General features: G+C 42.5%; 1 protein-coding gene and 1 long non-coding RNA gene across 7 annotated transcripts in view; both read right to left on the reverse strand.

Annotated features, from left to right (window-relative positions):
- LOC110974348 (protein MON2 homolog) overlaps positions 1-284 on the reverse strand; it is a 37,213-nt gene extending 36,929 nt beyond the window's left edge. For all 6 annotated transcript variants that reach the window (XM_022225925.2, XM_022225922.2, XM_087135246.1 and 3 more), the window contains exon 1: positions 203-284. The gene's annotated coding sequence lies outside the window, so the exon portion shown is untranslated. The remainder of the gene's footprint in view (positions 1-202) is intronic.
- A 5,481-nt stretch (positions 285-5,765) lies between these two features.
- On the reverse strand, positions 5,766-11,688 carry LOC110974318 (uncharacterized). The gene is made up of 2 exons (XR_002597569.2): positions 11,201-11,688; positions 5,766-8,704 (listed from the first exon to the last, which is right to left on the reverse strand). It is a non-coding gene; the product is annotated as an uncharacterized LOC110974318 (long non-coding RNA).
- Positions 11,689-11,730: the final 42 nt, after the last annotated feature.

Consider the following 11,730-nt stretch of genomic DNA (forward strand, 5'->3'; position numbering starts at 1 on the left):
ATACATTGAGACGTGGACGCATGCAGTTACGCAGCCTTACGGTATGACACCCAACTTTCGAAGCAGCTCGGTGTTTAAAAATTTCTGCTCTATTAAATTATTTAAGACTCGCTCAAATACAAAAAATCATCACTAGGTACATTTACTTGTACACTATGAAATTAATATGAGTAATTAATGACAGAGAGCGGGTGAAACCTACCTCTAAATTATGACGGAATCATCTGTTCTTTGCCACGGATAGGGGTGGCCATTTTGCCAACTAGTACTAGTAGTAATACCCAGAAGACCGTGCGGTTTTAATATCAGTTTAGACTTGCTTTTAGTCACCTTTTACGATCGGTACAGCCACAGCTAGGAGCTAGCTTGGTACAGTGAAATGGGAAACCAATTAAATTTCCCTTAAAGTTTCTTTCCGTTATAATTGATTAATTTATGTGTGTTACGGGCCTTTATGTCTGCCAGGTGAAGAGGAACTTGTTTATTTTGGGGGGCGTGCGGGGGGGGGGGCGAGGTAGGGCGGCAGCGGAAGGGGACGGTATGCATAAAGACTCTTGCATGCAGTGGCATGGTAGGCCTAGGCCCTTTTCCAATACTCGACTTGGGCTCCGTCTGAGGCTTCGTTCCCAAAACCAATCCCCGATTGTGGGCCTGAAGCGTTTAAATTAAATTGGATTACTGTAATTTCTGGCTCTCTTGCATCTTATTTGATGTTTTGTGGCACTATTAGACTGATTACTGCGCTTACAGCTTCAACGTCAGCTGGTTAAAAAACAGTTGAAGCCTGAGACGCAGCCGAATTGAGTATTGGAAAACGGCCCCTACTTTGTACAAAAACGTTCACGGTTTGGGATGGAGTCGAACTTGGCGGGCTGGTACTCAATCCTTGAGTTAGACTCGTGGGATTTCTGACAAATGTGACAGGAGCATTTTGGGGGTAAAAGTTGGGAACCAGACTCTCCAGCATAAGTCGGGTATGCTTAATGAGATAAACCCGGTTCCCAAGCGATATAATGAGTTTTTGACCTTCTAATTTGCATAATTGAATGGCTGCCTAATTGCCATTTTGCTTCAATATCGGTTAAACAAGTCTGCAAAGCATCATGTGTCGGTGGCATCGCTTCTGGCGTACCAGTCTTTAAGAACAGTATATGCCTTGCTGCATCAACAGATTCTGTTTTGTGTACATCATATATTCTGCAGACAAACTTTTTCTGCAGATCGTATCGTCTCTTCTGTAAGTTCACTAATTCCCAAGTTTGTGAGCATGCAATTGTTGGTGCTCTTTAAAGACCTTCCAGGATGACTGTTTAGTGTGGTTTGCAATATAGGAGGTAGTGTCACACTCAGTTAATGCATGAAATGGTAAAAGAGATGCAGCTGAATCTCTTGGGAGGCTGTTGAAAACTGTGTCAATAGGAATGTATCAACGTTTCTTGGTGGTGCCAGACATCATTCAGAGGCGGTCACATTGCATACGTAGGAAGTGGGCAACCTACAGCAGGAGCACGTCAGTGTCCCTTGATGACACAACCATTTTGTAATTAATATGCACAGCATGTAACAACACCGACCAAGTGCCAGCTTCTAAGCTTCGTGCGTGGCTTTCAGTTGAGTCAGATCCGTGGTTGTCTTTGATGACCAAACCTCAAGTACATCTCTGAAACCCCCAGCAACTACAATCTCCTTGTCATCAGGTGCCTGAGAGCAAAGTTCCTTACACAGAAAAATGTGCTAGATCAACTTTTTTATTAAGGGGTGAGAGAAAGTTTGTCCAATTTGTCGGCAGAGGCACATCACGATCCTCAACAATTCGTCTAAGTGGCAGAGCTGCATTTGTGCGTCGTGTTCTGGTAGTACATTGATTGTCTCCTTTCTGTAGCTGTCAAACACAGTGTCAATCCATTGATAGTTGGAGCCTGCCTTCAGCACTGCTCTTACGTGCACGTATGCGTCGGCCAAATCCCCAAAGGTCATTGCATTGGCGGGGTTTCCCAAAGTAACCACCAGTGCTTGTCCATCTATGATAAGGCAAGATGATGTTTCATAAAGTTCAATAGCTTCAGGACAGATGAGGTCTTCATTTATCTTATCTGCCAATACAGATTTGTTTCCGGTACGGAGTGTACCATTCATTTCAGCAAGTGACACTGGAACAGGCAGAAGCTGAAGGCTATTGGAGATCACTTGGCTAGATCTGGTTTATCTGAAGTTTGGCTGGAGAGCGGAGTGCTAGGTGAGCGAGATGTGCAGCTTGCCCTGTCAGGAAAAGCATACAATAAGGCTACGAGAGTTTACAAACTTACCCTACAAGCCTAAACTATACACGACGGGGTCCAGCCGTATTTAGCCGAGATGCAGAGACTTCCAGAGGTCATATTACATGCGTTAGAGTTTCAAAGAGGCAACTTTGTTGTCAAGCGTTCTGTTGGCTAGTTCAACCAGGTAGACCCAGACCAAGCTATGGAGTGGATAAACGGTATACAGGAAAGAGAGGCGGCGGGATCATTGGCATCACAAAAACTACATCAGAACCTTGTAGATGGGCACTTTTATAATCTGAGGTCTTACATGCACTGTACAATAACTGTCCTGGTAAGACACAAGTGTGTACAGTGAAGCTACCAAATCGCGGCAAAAGCGGGACAACGATGATCGCATTGCTCTCAGCCTTCCAGCCTGGGATTCAGGTTGTTTGCATCAGCTTCACCAGGGTCACTGCAAAATATCGCCACCAAACAGAGAAAATCCAAAACTCGTTACTTTGTGCCCAACAACTTAGACAAGAAGAGGTGAATACATTCATTTAGGAGAGGATGATTGTACCTGGGCATGGAGACAGGCCAGCAGTCCCAATCCATGCATCCCTACACAAGAGCAATGCAAAAACATTTGCATCTCTGTATGAAGTGGCCAAAGACATAAAAGACAAAACAAGGAAGTTCATTGCAGTGTGAAGTCCAACAAGGCGAGGAATTAATTTATCTCGATATTCTTCCGCAGACACGTCAGTTCCATGAGTTGAAGTAAAGTGCTTGGTCCACTGTAAGGACAGTATGTTCCTGCCCAGAATGTGAAGATATTGCAGTACACCTCTTCACAACTGTATTAAGTGTATCCAACTCATGAGCCGGAGCAAGAATTATGGGTAAATATCTTACTGCAGTCTGCAGTCTGGTTCCTCTAATGAGATTGACTGATTGAATACTGTCCGAGAAGGTTTTGTATCAGAATCCTGACTGCACATGAAGAAAGCCATGTCAGTTGCTTTTGCGTGTTGGACACAAACACTTTCTTCTTCAGGTTTCATGAACAAGGCTTTGTCAACAGGGGCTGTAAACGCAGGCTCACTTGTGGCGGGACAGAATAAAGCTTCTTTGGGACATCTGGCACACTTAACGTATGCCTAGTTGATGGCTCTAACATCTGAAGTTCAGCATCTACTTTTTGTCCTCGTTGCATCAACACTGCCAGTGGTCGCTTTACCCTTCCTGTAATCATCTGCCAGATCTTCTTCTGTAAACATTGAGGTTTATGAACTCTACTCATGTTCCAGGCTAGCAGACAACTTTATGGAGATAAGTTTTTTACTGACTTTAGCGGGTGTTTGTAGGTGTACATGTTTCCAAGGTGATGTATTTGGCCAGCCTGCCCAGTATCGATGGAACACCGGGCTCTGTTTAGGGGTGTAGGCTTATCACTCTCCCATTACATTTATTAATTCTTAAATCACTTTTTCGACGGTGAAAACATGGCAAAAGAAACCTTATATGACATTTTTGCTTGATGTGACACTTAAATAACGGAAAATTTGATTTTTACGTAATGGTGGCAGGTCATTTGCATATTTATGAACAGGTAAACCACTAATTACCAAAAATATTCCTTAAATGGACTTAGTATGGCTAAATCATATCGTCCAACCATCAGAACATAGGAATAGAAATTTCATTGTCTTGTGTCCATGACCAGCTACAAGGATACTCAAGAAAATGGAGGCAATTTAGCTCCCATTTTAATATGCAAATTAGGCAGTCAAAAACTCAAAATATCGCTTGGGAACCGGGCTTATCAGAATCAGTATACCTGAATAATGGAAGAAAGGCTGGTTCCCAACTCTTACCCAAAAATGCTCCTTGATCGTTTTACAGACCCTTTAAAGGAAATCCCACTAGTCTAAGTGGTGGACTCGATGGTATGACATCATGACAGTTGTGTGGTCTTTGTTCATTGATGAAATTTTAATAGGGCCTGTTATTCACACCCAGTAGTCCGATTATTACACAAGAGTAACCTGTGGTACACAATACATGCCTGAACTACATTTCTTTATCTTGCCGAAGGGGCGTATTTGAGGCATCACAGATAGCGCTCAAGGGCATGCATTGGCAGTGGTAGTTGGTTAATCACATGGAAATTCGTCGCAGGGAAGTTCCGAAGTCACAGGGGTTGAAAACACAGAAATGCAACAGTGCTCTCTAACTGAAATAATGAAACTTCACTCCCTTCGACTGAAACCAGAGGCAAGACAAATTTGAGTGAAAATTTCTCACCCCAACTGATCGGAATTTCAATCGAGTTGAACTGGAAGTGCATTCAAACTACATGTATTCCAATGTGAATTTAGTTTCAGTCCTCGGCAATCATGATATGTATTAAGAGGATGGTTTGATGTGATGGGATGAGGCCGAACAGTCATATTTGAACGCAGATAAGTGATAGTTCATTTAGGCCTACCTGAACATAAGTGCCTGTTGCCATTGTTGCTTTTACAACCGGCCGAGGGAATTGTACGAACAGCAATACAGTACACTGGCTTTGACCTTCCCGATTCATATTCTTTCTGTGATTATACATGTAGGTCTTTGTTTGTTTGTTTATTTTTCTGCATCGAGTTACCAAACTTGATAACGTGGCTTGTTTGCAGTGAACTTTTTACCGTAAGCCCTTTCAAGAGAACAGCGACAGGCGTGTTAATACAAGGGTTTTGCTTGCCCCTTGCAGAATAGAATGTTGTCGCTTATAAGTTAAAAGAAATAGGTTTAATATGAAAAACCACAACAGCCAATCAAGGGATATTTTTGTTTCCCAATTTTCTAATTTATTTTTTAACATCTACTTTGGCCATCCCAACGTTGCATTATGATCTTTTTCCACATTCCCGTCACCGATCCGTTTTGTTGTCCAAATGTTGCTTCCATATACATGTACGTTCCATTAGCATCCCGTCTCAAAATCTACATCCTGTTTGAAACTGCACCCCTAGGCTTTGCTACCGAAAACAAACTGACCATTACGCAGGGGAACGGGCCTGTGCCTTTACGCGGGTCCATTACGGTTCAATAACCTGGCGGGCAAGGCTAACCATTTAACCAATCGATCGATTTCGGCTCCCTTTCTAAAACTTTTACAGAAGAGTAATAACCTTTCACTCAATGGCCGTTGGAAGGTTAGAAAACCGCACTCCAGTGGCATAGGGCTTATTATATAAGGCAAAGGATAATGAAAGTCATTCCTCCTGATAAAAGTTGTATCAGGAAAATCACTCTTGTCACAAGATCTATTTGAAACGTGCATATTCATCATTTTGAAATCAATTGTCATGCTCCGTTTCCTTCACAGCGAAGCTCCTTCAAGAAGGTATTTGCCTCTGTGTTCAACTGTTTTCATGATGTGACATGCATGTGCATACAGACTCAGACCGTTCGGATATTGATTGTGGCATTTCCATTGGTAAAGTAATAACGCACGTGATGCAACTCAAATTTTGTTTCCAGATACTTTAATTTTATTGAACTACAAGAAATTCACTAAGTTTCAAGTTTATGATAAATTAAAGCGTATTTCCAAAGCGGTCCCAAAATACTTGCTGTTCAGTTCCTATAGGTAAATTTTGCAACGTTGTGGGGAATAGGCACGCACAAGTATTTGCACGTGCAGGGGCAAAATCACTGTAAAAATGTTGGTCAATTTTGGGTTGATATTTAGCCGAATGTTGCTGTGAATATCAATTCCCAAACCTTGGACAAATTCTTTCCAATCGTTGGTCAATGCTTGACGAACAGTGATGGAAATTAATCAACAATGCGGTAACTTTAACCAAGGTTGGGCAAATAACAAATGCCTAACACTATTTGACCAACATTTTTTTAACAGTAAGTCACTGACCGAGCAAGTGCACCATACTTAACCGGTACGTATCATCAACCATTTCAAGGAGTTTCTGAAATAAATTGTTACCAATTACGAACTCAAAGTTTCTTGTCCTTGAGGGAAGCTATAGTCAGGAGAATTTCACAGTTAATGGTCGAACATCCAACATGCTTTGCAGTCTATTTACACTGTAAAAATCAACTTATTATAAACGCTTCTTTGCTATAATTGTAAACATGTAACCGTTTAAAATTAAACAATTTTTAAAGAACTAAACGTGGTTTGGTGTTCAGAAAAAGTTACTGCCCGATACACGTGTTTTGTGTCGTTTTAACACCCAACACATCGACATGTATTGAAAATAAACACTGCAACGTGTATAGCTTTTGCGGATTATTAACACCACGACACGTTCATCAAGTGTTACGTGTATCAAAGGCGTTTTAACACACGTTTATACAGTGTGGTAGTACATATACTGTACATGTATTTCGATAACATTCAAATGATATGCAGGACTTTTTAAGTGCACGGCTACAATATTGGAATAATTAAATTTCACAGTTTATAACATTTCAGTCTCTTCTTTCTATTTAATAAATGACTAAGTACATAAATTAGAGGAGCGTACTCCACAAAGAAAGATGTCATTAGAACAACTAAGAACTAAAAAAAGTCTATTGTTTATCCATGAGCACTGCATCACCAATAATGTTCTTTCACGTCAAACAGTTGTTTTGTTTTGCAGTTCCACAAACTAGATAATTTCCAACTCTAAAATATATACTCTATTTCCCTGATTTAAAGACAGAGTCAAGACTTGAAACGAAAATTGAACACGTTTAACACAAGTATACAGCAAACGTTTATACAAAAAAAGATAAAAACACACCAAATTCTGGGCATGAATCGTGTGCACTGCATTGTGAATCGAATAAAACTGGTAATTCAAATGATGCCTAGAAAGCATGTGCAAAATCGATTTCAAATATGTGTGTTTCCCTTGAACAACTGCCAGATCAGGTACACACACCAACAAAACATCTGGTACATCGAATTCAGATAATTGAAAACAATTTCTTATCATTGTTGGCGATGAACCTTTACAATCTAACACCAGTTTACTCGTAAGCCTGCATTTTCAACATCCATTCAATTTTAATTTACCGATTTACCGTGCGAGTGGTTCAAGGTCAGATCAGAGCAATGTCGGTCGTTGTAAACAAAACACAGTTACTGCGGCTGTGCAGGCTGCTTTATGGGGCACACAAAACAATAATTTATAATACTTCATTTCCAATGCCAAAATGTGCTTGGTGAAATTGCGTGTTAAATAATCACTCACACAGTTAAAACCAACGATAAGTTTGGAACTTAGTTTTTCTAAGTCCATTGTTACAGTCTCACCACGGATGAGTCCTACTGCGAGTGATGGGGAGGGATTTCTGATCAAGTCCGTCATCCAAGGATTCTGTGAACGTCTAGTCCGTTTCTGCTGGCAAGAATTGTGTTTGAAAATGATGTGCGAAGTCCTTGCTGTGAGTGAAGAATCCGTTCTTCCACTTTACGATCATTGTTCTCCAAGTCAAAGCTGACCTAAGATTGTAAGATGTACCGGCGTGATGTGGTTATAGGTTAGAAAAGAATTTCTTGGAATCAGTTCCTCAGCGACGATGACGTCGAAAGCCAGCCCTGATACAGTGAGCAACTCGCTCTATGAAGCTCGGGAAGTCTCACGGTCAGTCGTCTGGCGGTGAATGGGTTGTACCGTCACTGCAAGATCGTCGATCACTTGATGATAGTAGAGCGGGAGGGAGTGTTTGGGGAGCGGGTGCAGGACGGCTGGTAAAGGCCATGTTTGGAAGACCAGGCACACTGAGGGAACGGGGTTGACATCGGAGTAACTGCTGACATCCCACGATAAACAGTACAAAGCACACATGATAAGCACGCCCAGGATTCGGGTTCACTCCACCCGAATACTAGCTGTTCCTGATTCGGCCGGCAGTTCGATTGTGGGAACGAGCCTACTTTTTCTTGCTGGTCTTCGGTTTGGCAGCTGACTTGGCGGCCTTCTTCTTTCCCACCGTCGCCTTCTTGGTTTTTTTGGCCTTTTTCACGCCACCGGCTTTTGTTGTAGACTTCTTAGCAGCCGGCTTCTTGGCCGCGGACCGCTTCGCACCTCTTGGTGGCATTATGTGGTTGTACAGGCAAATTGTACCGAAGATACAGACAGAAAAAAAATTTCGCCCAACCGTTACTGTTCAGGGACAAGGTCTGTTCAGTCCGATGCTGGAATTTGAACTGGCGTGTTTATTATGATCATCGGAATATTATAATAAGGGGGACGCTACTCGACCTGAAGTGACGCTACACTACTCCAGTGACGCTGCACCGTTTGGAGGTCAGGCATTGTTGTTTACTGGCAAACTGGAAAGGCTCCTTTGTCCACGGCGTCGACGATGCAGGCTGGGTCGCACCACGGGTGACCTCCCTTGGAGATCTATATAGCGTCCTTAGATTTGGAAAGCTTGGAGACCGGGTCAAGATCCTGCGTATAATAAATAGGCTACGCAGTAACGAATGGTGCGGCAGGAACCACACGAGCATTTGGGCGGGCCGACCAACCGCCGTTTCCAGGCTTTTTGAACTGGCTTTATTTTCCCAAGGATCAATGTATAACCACAGCTCTATGGTATAACTGTCAACATTGACAGTTGGATATTCAATCGATAGATGTACAATAAGAAATAGAGTGCAGATTTTCGGTGGCAACGTATTAGGACCGATATTTTAGAACAATAAAATATATATGGCAGAACAATTTTCTACTTTAACTTTTTTAAGTAGGACAGAATGAAATTGTTTAAGATTGTAAGGCCGTAATTTGTAAGTGCACTAAATGTGGCTTTGATGGTACACGAACCCTATGATGGTACTGATGTATGTACTTTTCAAAAAGTGCATTGGGAGTGACTGGTAAATAATAAAACCATGTTATTATACCAATTTCAACATCTTGAATAAAATTACATGTACACAACAGGATTTTAACCGCATCTCCACGTTTGGTAGGGTCATGAAAATCTTTGCCCTAGAGTGATAAGAAAAACTATTGAGACAGGTCAGACGTATCAAGGCTATGGACTCATGAAAGGGGAATTTAGAATCAGGGTCATTATTGTGGTTTAATTAACCAGCGGAAGCAAGCCCCTTGGCTGCACGTACTGTATATGAGCTTAATGTTTGTACACCTGCCTTAATTTGGGTCTGAGCCTGGAAAATGGGTTTCCCCGGTGGATTTGATGTTTATAACTTGACCGTAGAGCAGGGCTGGATGGGGGGGGGTTCACGCCGGAGATTTTTTTAATGTCTCATTTTTGCGGACAAGCAGAAATGATGATGAAACATTACATGACATACATTGCTTACAATAGTACTGGTCCACTAACTTTAGTTTTAAAATTTGGTTTTGGTCTATAAGAGCAAGGGGGTCGCCCCCTGCATCCGCGTCTATAAAGTAATTCGAACTCACGTGGCTTATAGGACAACTTGGCTGAAGTAGCGTTTCTTTCGTCAAAATATCGATTCTTTTCGTTTTTGAGTTTTTAAATCCGCTTGTCACGCAATTCTCCGAAAGGACAACTCAAATTCGTTTATATTTAGGACATTCTCATCATGAACAGAGAGCAACCACAAGTAGCGGACTGGGATTTGCTTGAGAATGGTGACACACATCTCCCAAATTTCACTGCATAGTACATTTAAGGGTGCAGTTTCAAATCGGGATTAATTCAACAACATTGATGAGAAGCTATGTAGCCCATTCTTGTAGTCGCATAGAGGAGTCGTTACCCCGAATTTTTTTTTCAAAATGATGACCCTAACTTTTCACCATTTCTGTTTATGAATACCCTGATTCATATTCAGGAAATTCTTCCCGACAAGTCTATTAAAGTGTAAATTTAATATCTAATTTAACATAGTCGACAACTTAGGCCTACCGTACCATGTCACACGTCAATTTCATATAGGGGGATACAGCACTTTGCCGCTCCGCTCCTACTTATCCTGCCTCTCCCCCAACTAGGACCCAATCCCTTTCACTTTCCCAAACAAGACTGCTTACACCCTGTACACCTTTTCTCCGGATTCCAGGTGATGATTTTTTTTCTGGGTAACTTTAACAAAATGTGACCGTCTTCCCACGAAAACACATGTAGCAAACAGTCTACTACAATGGAAAATTCCACTACGTTGGCGCCATCTGGAAACTGGTCTCCCCAGCCCCGAAATAACACGCTGGGGAGACTCGACTTGAATAAAAGCTATAAGGCTCTGGATGATATTTTTAGAAAGGGAAGTAAAGCCTGACATTTTAACAGAGGAAGCTTCAACAGGGAGTGAGGACTAGGCACCGTTTGAGACTGGCATTATTAAAACCGTTTTTCCGTAGAAAGTACACAGTGTGTCCCCCTGACAATTGTGTAATAAAAAAACCAACATGCCCTGGCCAACAAGCTGGGGGTCCATGCGCTACGGCTCCCGGTCACCGTGGATCAGCGCTGGTGCCCTCTTCTCATGGGCGTAAATGGGGGTATATAACCCCCCACTGTTGGGGGGAGGTTGGCTATTGCATCACCCTCACCTTTTGTGGTGAGCAAAAAATTAAAGCGGATTGTGACGGAGTTTTCAGACTTTCGGCGACTAAACTGCATTCAATATCACTCAAAAAGGGAAAACTTTTTCTTTAAGCCAAACATGTCATTCTGAATATATAATACAGATACATGCATACATCAATATCATGAACACCGACCGTATAAATTTTGATGGCCGGAGAAGTCATCCCCCCTCTCCATCCCCCTCTCCCCAATTTCGGGCACAGATTTACGCCATTGCCTCGTCTGGCCGACTGTCACCGAAGTTATACGGCTCCCTCCAAGGACCCCTGTTTGTCCCTGAACAAGGCTGCGAACATGGGTGACCGATGACCACTGAATAGGGGTTATCTAAGAATTCGCAGCGGTTTCAACTGAAGCATTACCAAACTGCTCCTATACAGTAGCGTCACACGGGTTCTCCCAGAGCACTTCTGCGACTTGTGCGTGGAGCAGCTCCGTCGCCTAACTCCATTGACATAATCCGATCGGAGCAACTCACTGCAGCTGGCTCCAGGTCTACGTCTACTGTTCCGCTCCTCACCGCTCTTGGCTTCCGTACCGTGTGGAGCAACCCTGCAGACTCGCGCTCTGCTTCACTGACTCTGGTTCGGAGCAACTCTATTCCTTTGCCGAGGCCCCGAACCTGGCAAACCGACACATGGGATGCCTCCGTTCTAAAGGCACATCCTCCTAACCCCTAAGCCGGGAATGAAAGCAACATTGTGAGTTTCGATCTTTACTCTACAGATGACTGTATAGTAGGGGTTATTGACATCTAGTTCATGTCACACTCACAGGAGTTTTGAGCCTGAGGAAGTGATGACAAAAGCGAAACTGTACAATGTCAGATTTGTCTCGTTCTAAGTGGACTATATGGATTTGATTTTTGTGAAACTTGTCTGTTGGAGCGATT

The sequence above is a fragment of the Acanthaster planci genome, linkage group LG04 (assembly GCF_054643075.1).
Source record: "Acanthaster planci isolate LZ-2023a linkage group LG04, COTS_SCS, whole genome shotgun sequence".
NCBI classification, from domain to species: domain Eukaryota; kingdom Metazoa; phylum Echinodermata; class Asteroidea; order Valvatida; family Acanthasteridae; genus Acanthaster; species Acanthaster planci.